The 15775-nt window shown below is 36.6% G+C and overlaps 1 long non-coding RNA gene across 1 annotated transcript; it reads left to right on the plus strand.

Moving 5' to 3' along the window:
- Window positions 1-7932: 7932 nt before the first annotated feature.
- LOC115922608 lies at window positions 7933-14902 on the plus strand. Its single transcript, XR_004063505.1, has 3 exons — window positions 7933-8157; window positions 8718-8809; window positions 14530-14902. It is a non-coding gene; the product is annotated as an uncharacterized LOC115922608 (long non-coding RNA).
- The last annotated feature ends 873 nt before the right edge of the window (window positions 14903-15775 follow it).

The following is a 15775-nucleotide window of genomic DNA, read 5'->3' on the forward strand; positions in this document are numbered from 1 at the left end:
TTGCTCGATCCTCGTGTACTATATCAATGCAGAAGTTTGAAGTTGGTGAGATGTATATTGTCGGTCGGCCGACAAGTTTTTTTTCACTACGAACTGTAACATTTTATCCGCTGTGACGACTTCAAGAGTGACTACAACTACAATACTTGTATTTTCTCGAAGTTTCACTTTCCTATAATATCAGCTAAAGAAATCAAAGGTTTAAAATTTTCGGGGAAGCTAAATTCTAACAAGGTTTAATAGTCAACAACGGTACGACGAATCGTCTTCCTGTCTCTATATTGTGATGAAACGCCCCCCCCCAAAAAAAAATCAGCGCTTCGCGCGGAAGGGGAAAACTTCATTTAGACGAGTCGAGAACGGTACAACAAATCGTCTTCTTTCTCTAATAATTTAATGGAACGTCAAAACCTCCGCGCCTCGCGCGGAAGGTGGAAGCTTTATTCAGACAAGCATTAAGAGCCGAGTACGGTTCAACGAATCGTCTACTTTATCTAATAATTTAAGGAAACGTCAAAACCTCCGCGTTTCGCGCGAAGGGGGACAACTGAATTCAGATAAGAATTAAGAGTCGAAAACAGTACATCAAATAGGGCTTATTAAGAGTAGAAAACGGTACAAACGAATCGTCTTCTTTCTCTAATAATTTAATGAAACGTCAAAGCTTCCGCGCTTCGCGCGAGAGGGGGAAACTGAATTCAATTGAATAGGGAGTAATAAGAATCGAAAACGGTACGACGAATCGTCTTCCTTTCTCTATATTGTGATGAAAAGCCTAAAATTCCGCGCTTCGCGCGAAGAGAGAAAACTTCATGTAGACGAGTCGAGAACAGTATACAACGAATCGTCTTCTTTCTCTAATAATTTAATGAAACGTCAAAATTCCCCGGAAGGGGAAGCTTCATTCAGACAAGGATTTAGAGCCGAGCAAGGTTCAACGAATCGTCTACTTTCTCTAATAATAATGAAACGCCAAAACTTCCGCGCTTCGCGCGTGTGGGGGAGAAACTGAATTCAGACAAGGATTAACAGTAGAGAACGGTACAGCAAATCGTCTTCTTTTCAAAATAATTTAATGAAACGTCAAAGCTTTCGCGCTTCGGGAGGGGGGGGGGACTTCATTTAGACAAGAATTAACAGTCGCGAAAGGTACAATAAATCGTCTTCTTTTCCTAATAATTTAGAGGCCTATCACCCACACCCCCTAATGAGCGCTCTTTGAGTGATTCGCTTGCTCACTACCGACCTCCCTAAAATAAGATCCTAGCTCCGCGCCTGCATTAAAATATATCAGCTATGATGCTGACTAATTAGTTGACGAAATAATTCGTATATTTATGTCGTCGAGGGAAATGACCATTTGCGCATATGCAAGTACTATAGAAAGTCCATAGGAAAAACAATTTAGCCTTCGGCCCCGGGTTTATAGGGTTAAATTTGTAGATATTGGACATTTAATTTTGTCGGTAATTGGTCGCTAGTTTTGTCGGTTATCGTTGGCCTCTACACCCCCTCCCCCTCCCCCCCCCCCCCCCCCACTGAAAAAGGTCTAGCGACGCCCCTGCCTACCAGACTGATATCATCTATTTTTAAATTTTTCCTGGTGATAGAAACATACATTTTATGAATATTGATGTCTCCAAACAAAATTCTTCGTGAAAAAACCCATTCCAATATTCTGTGTAAGGAGATCTCAAAAATAAAAATTCTCATTAGTAAATGAAAACATATTGCTTTTGTTTCTTCATTTGACTCTCTTCCTTCTTTAATTAAACCAACTGAATCCTCTCTGCGGGAAACTCAATTCAATGAAACAGAATATCACTGATGCAAAATTTGGTTCTCAAAATGACAGAAAATGTCCACTCCTGATCTCATTCAAACTGTCTGTTTCTTAAAAACATAATATAAAACTTACGTTCCAACTACCAAACAACAAACTTCCATTATCTCCTTCTTCACCCAGATATACTTATCTTACCAGATACGCTCTAAAATATAAGCATAATATTCCCCTAAGGCCCTGACCAGAGCAATATCTTTTTCTTCAAAAACTATAACCAGTCTTAGAAGGTGCACTATTATTGGAAGAGTGTTATAAACAAAACTTCAAACTTAATAACATTCTAACCTTCAAAAACACCTTAACTATCTTATGCCTGTTACGTTTAAATACAATTCATAGGCCTCCATAAGCTTTTCAATAAAACAAAAATAACTTGTAACATAATAATCTTTCTCCAAAATATCGAACTGGAGTATTCTGTTGTATTGCTTGTTTATGTACATACAAAGAGCTTATTTGTAAGAGGCACTAGATCCATGTGTGTAACTTAAAAAAGAACTCTTTGTTTACCCGATTTTGATCAGGTGTCTATGTAAGTTTCGTCTTCTTCATGCTGCCATTTGGATCAAACCGTCGTCTTTCTTCCTTTTCTCTTCCCCCTTCCTTTTTTCTTCTGCTCGTTTCTTCCTTTTTTCCCTTTTCCCAGGTAGCAAGCCCATATGGGGCCCATATGGGGATGATCTGGGTCACTTGTGCCATCTGGGGCCAATATTTAGTAACCCATTTGGGATTTTTTATTTATTTATTTATTTCGCATCTTTATACAGAGTAACATGTTCAGCTATAAAATCATTACAAAACATTGTTAAAAACATTAAAATAGGCTGGTTTACAACAGGGCTCTGTTTAAAAACAACATAAAAATGACAATGAACAATATTATATATAGAAATGACAGGGGTAACGAGAGCTAACACACACACACACACACACACACCTGTTTACCACCTGTTTACAAAATAGAAATTACATTAAAATCAAGCATAAAATGAATTTGACCTCATTGCAACCCCCTCCTCCACCTTGATTAAAAAAGAGCTATTTATTGCCAGGTTTGATAAAATTTTTGAAAATAGCTAAGGACTGGGCGGATCGGCTTTTATCGGACAAACAGTTCCATTCATTTACACTAACTGATACAAATGTCCTCTGATAAAATTGAGTTTTGCATCGAGGGATACGTAATAACAACATGTTGGTGCTTCGTGTTACACGTGTAGAGACATTGTCATTTATTACAAATTTACTACTTAACTGGGATGGTGCTACCCCACTTACACATTTATACACCATGCATGATATCGACTTGTTAAACAGTTCTTTTAGAGTATGCCAGGCTAGTATTCGAAAAACTGTTTCCGATGAGGTTTCCCAAGTATATCCACTTACAATATATGCTGCGCGCTTGTGTAGCGTGTTTAATATTTTGTAGTTAGATTCGGATGAAGATGACCTGACGGTTCTATCTGGACCAGCCCTTATGGGTCCCAGATGAGAATGAGCTAGGCGTACACATATGGGTAGAATATGAATATGCCCATATGGGTATAACACATGGGCAAAATCTGGGTTAACCCACATGGGATATATCTGGGTTAACCAATATGGGTACCAGATAGGATTAAGCTGGGCATACCCATTTGGGCCCAGTTTGGTGTGGGTACCATCTGGGTCCCATCTGCCTTATATGGGTTTACCCATATGGGTCCCATATGCTTCTTGGGTGCAGATGCCTTAGGGCCCCAGATGGATTTCCATATGGGGCCCATGTTTCAGAGAATATGGGACCCATGTGGGTCCCACATGGGCTTACTACCTGGGTTATTATCCTCTCTGTCTCTCATTATCTCTCTCTCTCTCACTCTCTACTTCTTTTGTGTACTTTTGCGCTTCGCGCTTAAAATTAGCTCGTTGCTTTTTAATGAAGCGGCTTTGCATTTGGCGCACTGCATTTCTATGATGCTGTTGATTGAATAAATTGAATAAATTCATTAATTCCTGATGAAGCCGTATGAGTGAGAATTCAATTTATTCTTGTATCATATACGGTTGTCTCATTTACTTCGTTTTCTATTTATATTATGAAAATGAGATAGCAAAATGTGTATATTGATGGTCATCTTGCGAGTTATAACCATTAAACAACTCTCATCGGGCCCTCATCATTAATTTTTCTCTTCATTTTTTAAAATGTTTATGGTGAATTATTGGGGGGGGTGATTGTATAGGCACCCCCCCCCCCACACACACACCTGCAATATTGGGGGGGGATATATCCCCCCTCCCGGGATTGACACCCACGGCAGTGACGAAAACGATGGATAAGGGAATAAGGAGGAAGGGTGCACATGACACTGTGAACTGCAAGCGTATTGGGGATGATCATCCTTTCATTTTTTTATCGGCATCTAGCATAATATTTATTTCAAATTTTATTTAAAAATGTTCTGTATGCCCATGCCTTGAGCCATAATGCATGGTCCTACAAAAGATTTTTTTATGTTGGGGATCGGGGTAAAATTCAATGAATTATTGAAAATGTATTGCATTTTTTTTCTTTCAATTTGTGGGAGCTGCCCCCTACCCTAGTCCAGGCTGCGTACAGTCATGGTTCAGTGGCAAAGCAATGGCCTCGCAACTGTGAGGCCCCAGGATCAAAAACGTGTCGATGTACCATATTAGTGCCCTTTTGTGGGGCATTAATCCTCATTACTGTCATTTATGACTTAAGGGCGTAGGTCCCCTAGTTGATAAGCATAGTAGCATACACATGCTTTAGCAGTCACGCAAAACAAACACTGGCAAATTATTATTCAATGAAATCTGAGAATGTATACTATTATCTAGATCTATTTGGAATAAATCATTGTCAAAATAATTCCAAAAATTGGTGTAAAAAAAAAATTCCAACTATATGAGCGACAGTGTATTATCATTATTATTATTATTATCATTATTAATATTATTATCATTATTATTATTATTATCATTATTCTTATTATTATCATTATTGTTATTATTATCATTATTATTAATTTTTTTGTTAATCCAGAAAAGCCTTATCAGCAAGAATGCTGTTGTTTCCTAGGACCCTATATAATTATTATCACCTCAGCAATTGCAGATTGAAGTACCCGAGAAAAATCTTACAGTAGTGAGCACTATTTTTTTTTCCTTTTTTTTTTGCCTCCGAAATTTGAAAATCGCGCCGGCCGATATTTCGCTCTACACCCCCCCCCCTTCCCTTGAGCAACAAAAAAAAAGGCAAATTTCTGGTCACAACTTTTTTTTCTTTTTGTGGGGGGGGGGAGCTGGGGGCAACATTTTTCAAAGTGGGGAGGGGGGTCTAAAGTATTAACGATCAGGTAGAGCAAAGCGAGCGAAGCAAGTGGAGCGTAAATTGGCTTGGGGTCCAGGGGCGGAGCCCGATGAAACTCAAGGGTTTTAAGCATTTAATAAGGGTTAGATGGGCATCCAGGGGCAGAGCCCCCGGAAGCTCAGGGGTTTCAGACATTAAATTAAGGTCAGATGAAGTATCAAGTATCAAGTATCAAGTATCAAGTTTATTTGTCTTCCAGAAAACACATGTGACAAAATAAAATAGAGTATAACCATAACAGTACAATGTAGAATAAAGGAAGACGAGGAGACCTTGGTTGAAGCACAGCTTGTTAAGTTAAGGCCCCCTCATATGATGTGACAAAGATAACTGATTCATGAATACAACAACAAATATGGAATATATAAAATTATTTACAAAATACTCTCAGAGAACAACTACCCAACGATGCAGCGACCACAGCGCACATCCCCATCACACCGCGTGAGCTCACAAACTCACCGTGTGTGTGAAAATATGTATTATAATTATGTGCAAAAAATCAACCCACCCATTCGAGGGCGATCTAATATGGACATCAATGAGTTATTGCCCTCTGAGTGCAGAGGTTAAGTAGGAATATATGGTATATGTACAGATGGGAAAGAAGAAGAAAAAAGAAAAAGGATCAAGGGGATTATGTCAAAGTCAAGAATTAACGAAAAAAAGATCAAGAGTAGAGTTAAATATGCTACAGTACACAAAAAATAAAGCTTGATAACACATTCATGTGTCATCGACATACTTGTGAAGAAAATATGACTTAAGTCTATGTTTAAAAACTGAGATACTTGAAGCATTTGTTATAGTAGTATCAAGTGAATTCCAGAACCTGGGGCCAGTGGACATTAGTGTATTCAGAGTGAAGGTTGTCCTTACATACACTGTTGGTCATAAAGGTGGAATAATTATTTTTACCCGTATTTATTGAAAGATTTTGACAATGATTTATTCCCAATAGATCTAGATAATAGTATACATTCTCAGATTTTATTGAATGACAATTGGGGGTGTTTGTTTTGCGTGACTGCTAAAGCATGTGTGTGCTACTATGCTAATCAACTAAGGGACCTACGTGTTGAAGTCATAACTGACAGTTATGGGGATTAATGCCTCATAAAAGGGCACTAATATAGCACATCGACACGGTTTTGATCCTGGGGCTCACAGTAACGAGGCCATTGCTTAGCCAATGAATCATGACTGTACGCAGCGGGCGCTAGGGTACGTCGAGGCCTCCACATAAACAAAAAAACAAAGAAAATGCAATAAATTTTCAATAATTCATTGCATTTCCCCCCAGTCCCCAACAGGAAATATACCTCGGTAGGGCCATGCTTTATGGTCCAAGGCATGCCCATATAGAAGTTTTTTTTTTTATTGGGGGTCGGGGCAAAATGCAATGGATTATTGAAAATTTATTGCATTTTCTTTGTTTTTGTTTTTTTGTGGGGGCGTTGACGTACCCTAGCGCCCGCTGCGTACGGTCATGATTCATTGGCTACAAGTTTTGGGGGGCTAGAGTCAATTCCATTTAAGGACACATATTGCTTTCTATCAGTAATATAACTTCTAAACCAATTCAAGGCGACTCCCCTGACACCATAATGACATAATTTACTTAAGAGAATTTCATGGTCTACAGTATCAAAGGCCTTGGAAAAGTCTAAAAATGTACCGATGGTGTGTAAGCGACTATCTAAGGCAGAAGCAAGTTTATCTATAAGGTGTAAAATTGCATGCGTTGTTGTATGCTTCTCCCGAAAACCAAACTGATAATTACTGAAGACACATGTTTTGTTTAAAAATGTTATAGTTCTTACATAAATCATTTTTTTCAGAATTTTTGAAAAACAGGTTAACAAAGAAATCGGACGATAATTTGTTAGTAATTGAGAGTCACCTTTTTTAAAACTTGGTACAGCTTTTGCGATCTTCATGTTTATCGGTACAACTCCGCTTGACATAGACAAATTAAAAACATGAACTAGTGGTTAAAGGATACCGACAATAACTTGCTTAATAAGTTCGTTCCCAATATGATCATACCCAGGACTTTTCTTGTTCTTGAGGGCTCTAACAATACCAAGCAATTCTTCGTCATTTGTGGGCACCAGAAATAAACTTTGCAATTTTTTTAAAAATATATTATTCATTGCGGATGTAGTATCGAACATAATATCGCTAGTTATATTCGGTATGTAATCTTTGTCAGGCGCGTACGCAGGGGGGGGGGGGGGGGTTGGGGTTTGAACCCCCCATTGGTATTTTTTATGTGTGTATTTTGGAAGAAACCCCCCCCCCCCCTTTGGTTGGTTTTTTTTTTTTTATTAAAAAAAAAATATAAAAAAATTATGCCAATGGCTGACCTAAAAAAGGTGACCTTACCCCCCCCCCCCCCACCAACGAAGAAAATGCCAAATTTTCAAATTTCGAGACCCCCCCCCCCCCCCAAAAAAAAAAAAGGTGTCCTCTTACCCCCCCCCCCCCCCCCCCCCGCTTATTCAGCGGCTGGCTGAGTCGTTGCGAAATTTTCAGCCCGATTTCAAAAATTTTAACCCCCCCCCCCTTTCAAAAAATCCTGCGTACGCCAACGATCTTTGTTTGTATCAATCTTTATACTTTTTTTAACACCTAATTTACTTTCAATGACGCGGCATAAATGAAAAATAAAGTATCCTAATATTGCCTCGTTCTCTGGTTACAGCGATGGAGCCATGACCTTGCAGGTGTTGCGCAGAGGGTGGCTAACCGATGCGACTTCGGCTTTAACTTCCGAAGACTGGTAACAAGATTTAGTAGTGTAGGCCAGAACATCGCCCGGGTGTACGCCGGCACTCTTGATTCTATAATGGATTCGTGGAATAACGAGAAGGCTGATTATGACTTCGAAACCAACACCTGTTCCGCATTCTGTGCCCACTACACTCAGGTAAGTTTCAAAGCTCAAAGCCTTTTTTAGCCATTGACAATACATACAATTAACAACTAATTTATATATAATCATACCCTTACTAAAGTTAGGTCATTTTTAAGAATGTGATTTTTTTTCTCCTGATTTATGTTTCTTTAAAATGTGACACATTAATTACAGCTAAAAGTATTCAACAAAGGCCCTAATTCAACCAGTCCTCCTTTTATTCTTGAGTCACGAAAAATACACAAAACATTAAATTGACCAGGGGTTTGAAATTGAATAATTTAACTGTATGTTGGTAGCATCCTTTAAAAAAAAAGCTTACGACGACGACGACGATGATGGAAATGATGATGATTATGATCATAATTATTATTATTGTTATCAACATCATTAATTTTTATTATCATTATTATCATCATCATGTTTATTATTTTATATAAATTATTATCATTTCAATTATTGTTATTATCATTATTATAAGTAGTAGACCAAGTAGTAGTAATCGTAGTAGTTGTTGTTGTTATTGTTGTCTTTGTTTTATTTTCATTACCATTTTTTTCATTTTGGTATAGATGGTGTGGGCTACAACCTCTTTCATTGGATGTGGCAGGGCTGCATGTCCACCGCATTCTAACACGTACATCATCTGTAATTACGGACCCGGGTAATTCGTTGTCATCATTGCATGGTCATTGTTCCCATTTTGCTCGGGATAGTTACATACACACATACACGCACACACACACATATGAATTCAAGTACGCAATAAATGATGAAGAGAGAGAACCGTTTTCTATCAAGCTGCCACTGATCTTGCCCATGCATCTTAATATCACGACCGTCAATTCATGAGCTCGATGATTCATTAGGCTTGACTGTGTTTATCTGTGATCTCAACTCTATTGTTTTGTTTCTTTGCATCTAATTGATATAGCATTCCTATGAATTTTCCAGGTACTTCTTTAACCTCTTTTTCTACTTGGTTGGATATTTAACCAGTGAGTAAAACGACCAATCTGATCTCTTCACATGTGAATGATGTGAGTCATAATGAATTTATGTTAAACAGTCTGTAGACCTCTATATGTATTATGTACGCTAGAGAAAATCATTATTTTTCTTAGGTTGATTCTGGGCCCCAGAAGCAACCCACGTTTGTTTTTTTTGTTGTTACTTGTTAGTTTTTTTCCTCTGTAAATGAGTCTTTTTTCCTTACTCATTTTGAGGAAGTTTGTAAATATGTTAACACATCACATTTTTGTACAGGTGATGCTTGTCCATGCGGAAAGGATGGCTTTTAACATCTCTGTCAATTATGTGTATGTCTTTTTTCCCCTTTTGTGCTATTGCTAAATCCAGTTACTTTCTTTATAACCACAGATCTATGTGCAGATTTTAGTCAAGGTTATGATGCCTCAGGTTAATGCTACTCAATTGAGCCACACTCAGTCTGATGATAATATTGTTGCAGAGTTGAATATGAATGCAACACATTTTGAATATATGTTGAATGACGAGGTTGAAGCTACAGTGCACGACTCAAAATATTTTACTGAAAAACAATTTTCTGAACATTTAGAAAACTGTCCTGTCAATGAAACGTCCTTTTTGCCCTCTAATGTGCGTAGCATGAATGCAAATTTTGACAGGCTTTCCTTGTTTTTGGACACTTTTCAGGATAAATACCCAATAATTGGAATCACTGAAACTTGGTTTTCTAGTCATCCAACTGCCATGTACGATCTTCCTAGGTATCAACTAATCACTAATGATCGACAAAGCAGATCCGGTGGTGGTGTAGCAATGTATATTCCCATTTCATTTGAGTGTCATACAAAAACAGAATTGTACATTATGAATGATTCACTAGAATCTCTATTTGTTGAGATTATAATTCCTGGAGAAAAAAACTTGTTAGTGGGAGTAGTCTATAGGCCACCAAATGGTGATGTGAATGAATTTATTGAAGAATTGTCTAACACTCTTTCAAGCCCATTATCCAGAAATAAAAAAATAATTATTATGGGTGATTTTAATATAAATTTATTAAGTTATGATCACGATAACTCTGTTAATAATTTTGTTGATACTTTAAGTACATTTTCTTTGATTCCTCTGATTAATAAGCCAACTAGAGTAGCAGTTAACTCACAAACCTTAATTGACAATATTTTCACCAATTTGCACCCTATTCCCACTGCTGGTATAATAGTGGCCGATATATCGGATCATTTCCCTATATTTGCTAGAACATCTTTAGCATTAAGGAGTTCTTGTACTGAATCCTGTGATAAGTTAACACAGAAATTCACTCAGGGAAATATAACAAAATTTAAGAGAGAATTGGAAACTGTTGAATGGAACGAAGTTTTATGTGAAACAGAAGTTGATAAGTCTTTTGATAAATTCATGGATATAATGGTGTTATCTTATGACAGATGCTTTCCCTTGGTGCAAAGAAGTAAGCAAGAATATAAAAGAGTACCTCGTATGCCATGGGTCACTAAGTCTTTACTCAGGTCAATAAATAAAAAGAATCGTTTGTTTTGTAGATACAAAGCAAAGCAGACTGGTGTAGCCAAGCTTAAGTATACTAACTATAGAAATATATTGACTTCTGCTCTGCGCCAAGCAAAGAAAGACTATTATCAATTTCAATTCCAGTCTACGTGTAATAATGTTAAAGGTACATGGAAAGTTATTCGAAATGTCTTGAAAACCAATCCTAAACTACAGAGTATTACAAAACTCACCTGGAAGGATGGTCTTATTGAAGACAAGAAACTTATGTGTGAAGCATTTAATGAATATTTTTCTAACATTGGTGCTACTCTGTCTAGCTCCATACCTGATATACAGGAAACCTATGGAAATTATTTAACCAGTCCAAATGAAAAGTCTTTATTTTTTGTTCCTGTAGTGAATTCTGAGGTTATAGATGTTGTAAGTGGCTTGAAAAGGAAGAAGAGCCCTGGATACGATGGTATAACTAATGATTTGATAAAAGAAGTAATTTCATTTGTAGTCGTACCTCTCACTCACATTTATAACTTGTCTTTAATGCATGGAATTGTTCCTAAAAAAATGAAAATAGCTAAAGTTGTGCCTATATATAAAAAAGGGAACCCTGTAGAAACTGGTAATTATAGACCAATTTCTCTACTTACTGTCTTCTCCAAGATTTTGGAAAAGCTTGTATATATTAGATTGATAAAGTTTTTGAAGTCGTGTCAAGTTTTCTCAAATTCTCAGTTTGGTTTTCGCGAGAAACACACAACTTCTCATGCTGTTTTATGTCTTTTAGACAAAATATCTTCGGCACTTGATAAACACCTCCATACGGTTGGTATATTTTTGGATTATTCCAAAGCTTTTGATACGGTGAACCATAATATTTTGTTGCACAAGCTCTCTTATTATGGGGTAAGAGGACCTGCACTCGAATGGTTTAGAAGTTATCTTAGTAACAGACAACAATTTGTGCAGCTCGGCGAAATTTGTTCAGATATGTTACCCGTCACGTGTGGAGTACCTCAAGGTTCCCTTTTGGGTCCCCTGCTTTTTATTTTATATGTAAATGATTTTCCAAAATCCTCAGAGACGTTTTCTTTTTTGCTATTTGCAGACGATACAAGTGTATTCTGTTCTCATAGAAACTTAAATACTCTTTTAGAAACTGTAAATAGAGAGCTTTGTGTATTGACTAAATGGATTCATGCAAATAAACTGTCACTAAACTTATTAAAAACTAAACATATGTTATTCAGTAATAGTGAAACAGTAATGCCTGGTAATGTAGTCTTTGATCAGGTAAATATTGAAAAAGTCTCATTTATTAAATTTTTAGGTCTCCACATTGATGATAAATTGACTTGGAAGATGCATACTACTCATTTAAGTAAAGTGCTCTCTAGAAATGTTGGTATGATCAACAAATTGAAGTTTGTATTCCCAAGAAAAGTACTTAGCATGTTGTACTGTTCCTTAATTTTGCCATACTTAAATTATGGTGTGCTAGCCTGGGGTGCCTCAGCCAAATCCTACTTAAATAAAATTCTGCTCATTCAAAAGAGAGCAGTGAGAATTATTTCGGCAGCTGATTGGCGTGCTCACACTGACAAGCTATTTTACGAAAATAAAATGCTGAAGGTAAAAGATATATATTTTCTATATCTGGGATATCTTATGTATCAGTTGGAGAAGGGTGAAGCTCCCATGTCAATAGCATCTATTTTTGTAAAGAATAACCAAATACACAAATACTCTACTAGGCAGGCTGCCTTATACCATGTATCATCAGCTAGAACTCAGCTTAGGATTAATACACTTGCACATACTGGACCAAAGTATTGGAACTCTTTAGACTGTTCTATTAGGCAGTCTGTAAGCTCTTCTGTCTTCAAACGTAAGCTGAAATTTCATCTACTGTACACCTACAGTGAATAGATCTGATTTTTATTAGTATTCAATATAGGTAACTGGAATAGCATTGTCCCCCCCCCCCCCCCCCGTGTTGTACATTATCCTCCTTCCCCTACTTCTTTACTTTTCCATTATCTTTATTCTGTTTTCTTTTTTAGTCTACCATATTCTGTAAATTAGTGGTAGATCTGATATTTATTTATAGTCTGTATAGGTAACTAGATTAGTATTAGTCCCCCTCCCCCTGTAATATAACCTACTTCTTTTTAAAAAAATTGTTGTTTCTGTAAAGGTGATCTGTGTTTTAACAAGCTGTGCTTTTTTAACAGACCACCTCTTTTTCCACATTTGTTAAAGTCTTTATAACTGTTTCATTGTTAATGTTTTTATGTTAGTTTACGATGAACTTGTTACTACTGTTACTGAATGAAATGTTTTTTATGCAAGTGGAAAGAAATAAACAAATCTTGAATCCTGAATCTTGAATCTTTATATTATAGGTTACGTGACCTAATACAACTGTTGGTCTAAAGGCATTAGTCTTCTCTATCTTCATCATTTTTTGCGTAGTTGTTTCTAAAAATATTTAGAGCCTATATATATATATACATGTACTTGCAGGCGCATCCGGGATTTCTTAGGAGGGGGGCCAAATTTGAAATCAATTTGAAATTCAGTGTGCTGAAATTTGAAAATCGTGCCGGCCAATATTTCGCTCATAAGTGACTTTAGTTCATGAAATCAAAACAAGTTGGTCGAGTTGTCCGGATAGAGTGACACCCTACCCTTAACAACTAGACCCAGACGAGTTGTCCAGGGCCTGGTCGGGTTATCTTTGGTCGATCTGTCCGTTGGGCGGGCTGTCATGCAGGAAGCACATAGAGACATAATGTATGTACATATACAAATACTTTATTATGGAAATCGTCCATCCGTCATGGTCAAAGAAAACAAATGAAATAAAGATCCTTGTGAGTTTCAATTCACTAATACCGGTTTCAATTAATTTCGTCAGATAGTGAATTCAACATCACAAACAAGTGCAACAAAGTGTATACAAATAAATGAGTACATGACTGTGTACATTGCGTTGAAATGGCACATCGCTTGGGAATGGAATGAACATATTATACATTGTTACATCATAGTCGTAATCATATCATATTTATCTTTCTCTACTTTGTGGAAAATATATATCGAAGAGACAAGACATATTTTAAGTAACAGAATGATACATTATTGTCAACACGTCAGAAAGAAAAAAACAAATACTTAAATATGAAGTTAAGTTCTGGTCATACGATTGCATTGTGAAAAAAACGGTGTGGAACCGACCAGAAAAGGTTGATCATCTAGCATATAAGAATTTATGTGTATTGCAAGGTTCTGAAATCATCAAAATGATAAGAAATTTGGCCAAGTCTTGGTAAAATTACAAACACTTACACAGAAAGATGTATATGGGACTACACGAACACGTGGCGTAAAAAGCCGGCCCCCCGATTTTTACGATGTCACATGCATATTTAGAATATGAAGGCATTTGAAGAGCCATGATTTTCAGGGAACATGTCTAAACTGATGTTCTTCCACACTTGCATAATAAGAATGAGTAATGCTCACAAATTATTTTTCACCTCTTCCCAGAACTCAACCTTCTCTTTAATGTAAAGTAAACATATATATCAAGATGTGCAAAATAAAAAAATGAAACAATTTGATGCTATATATACAATTCTATAAATTGAGAACATAAAACGAAACTAAAAGATAAGACCCCCCTCCCCCCCCCCCCCCCCCCGCTTCCCCTAAGGAAAAGTACAATGCATTTTATAAATAAATGTCAGCCACATCTGAAAAATTTTCAATTAAAAGTAGTGAAGAATGATGGGATTATTAAATTAAACTTGTCATTTATGACTTAAAGTCTTGAAATTGAATCGTTCTTTTACTATCTTCCAGTGGTGACGAAACCCAACGCCCATACGAATCAGGTTTGCCCTGTTCTAGTTGCCCTGATAGTGAAGGAGTTACATATAGCTGCGAGAATAATCTTTGCACCTGTAAGTATTCAATTCAATTTAGTTCAATTCAATTCAATTCAATTCAATTCAATTCAATTCGATCGATACAAGGTTTATTTCAAGGTACTAAATCCCATTTGCAGGCCAAAAATAATGAAAAGGTTAAATTTCAACGGCATTTGAAAGATAACACTAATTTAGAACTTCCCTAAAAAAAAAGGGGTGCTTGAAAACTGCTTTAAGTGGGATTATAACGACTATTAGTTGTCAAATCGACTTAAGAGCTATAGAGCCAGTAAGTAATAGTCTGATTTTCAGACCATTGTACCGAATGGTCATACGTTTTATGCTGCGCAAAGATTCAATCACTTTAATTTTGGCCATTATATACAAGAAGTGGGTTATTGATGTAGACAAATGATCATGTACCCTTAACAGCTCATTTTATGTATGTTAATACCAAAGAAGAAAAAAAGCCAGTCAGTCACTCAATAGTGTCTGACAGTGAAGTCTTGCAAGTAAACGGGTTTCCTTGCTAACGTTTAAATTTCACAGATGGGTCATCCGTGACATATTCATAATTCCTGCAAAGTTCTACAGAATTTGATGTTGGCTGCAAAAGGGACATAGTATCTTCAAAGGGGAAGTCAACCCTAGTATATCAGAAAAATGAGACAAATAAATTAGTGAAATTTTGAGCAATATCCGATTAAATTAGAAAAGTTATGAATTTTTGAAGTTGTCATCAGTGATGGCAACACTGTGACATATCGTGCGAGCTACTCTCTAATTCTCTCTGTACAGAAAATGTCATAAACTGTCATTTTCTTAGTTATTGATGACAGAATATTAAGTGTCATACGGGGGTTGTAAATTGACATATTTGCAATAATTGTATTTAGGGTGAATGTAATATGATTGAAAATTTTCTGAAGGGAAGATATCATTTTTTGATTTGATTTTTTTAGTATTACCATGGACCTACGACAAACAGGGCAAATTGGAGGGGACCTCGCAAGATACCTCTGCACAGAGTTGTCAATTTGTATTTGATTGATACTTCTAATCGGTTTTTGCTCATACTTTCACTGACATATTTCTTTTATTTTTCTGCTTCTATTAAAACCAATTCAATATCAGGGTGGACTACCCCTTTAAACATGACTGGTAGTCACAAACTGAAT

This window comes from Strongylocentrotus purpuratus, unplaced genomic scaffold (genome assembly GCF_000002235.5).
Source record: "Strongylocentrotus purpuratus isolate Spur 01 unplaced genomic scaffold, Spur_5.0 spur5_scaffold_12, whole genome shotgun sequence".
In the NCBI taxonomy this organism is placed as follows: Eukaryota; Metazoa; Echinodermata; class Echinoidea; order Camarodonta; family Strongylocentrotidae; genus Strongylocentrotus; species Strongylocentrotus purpuratus.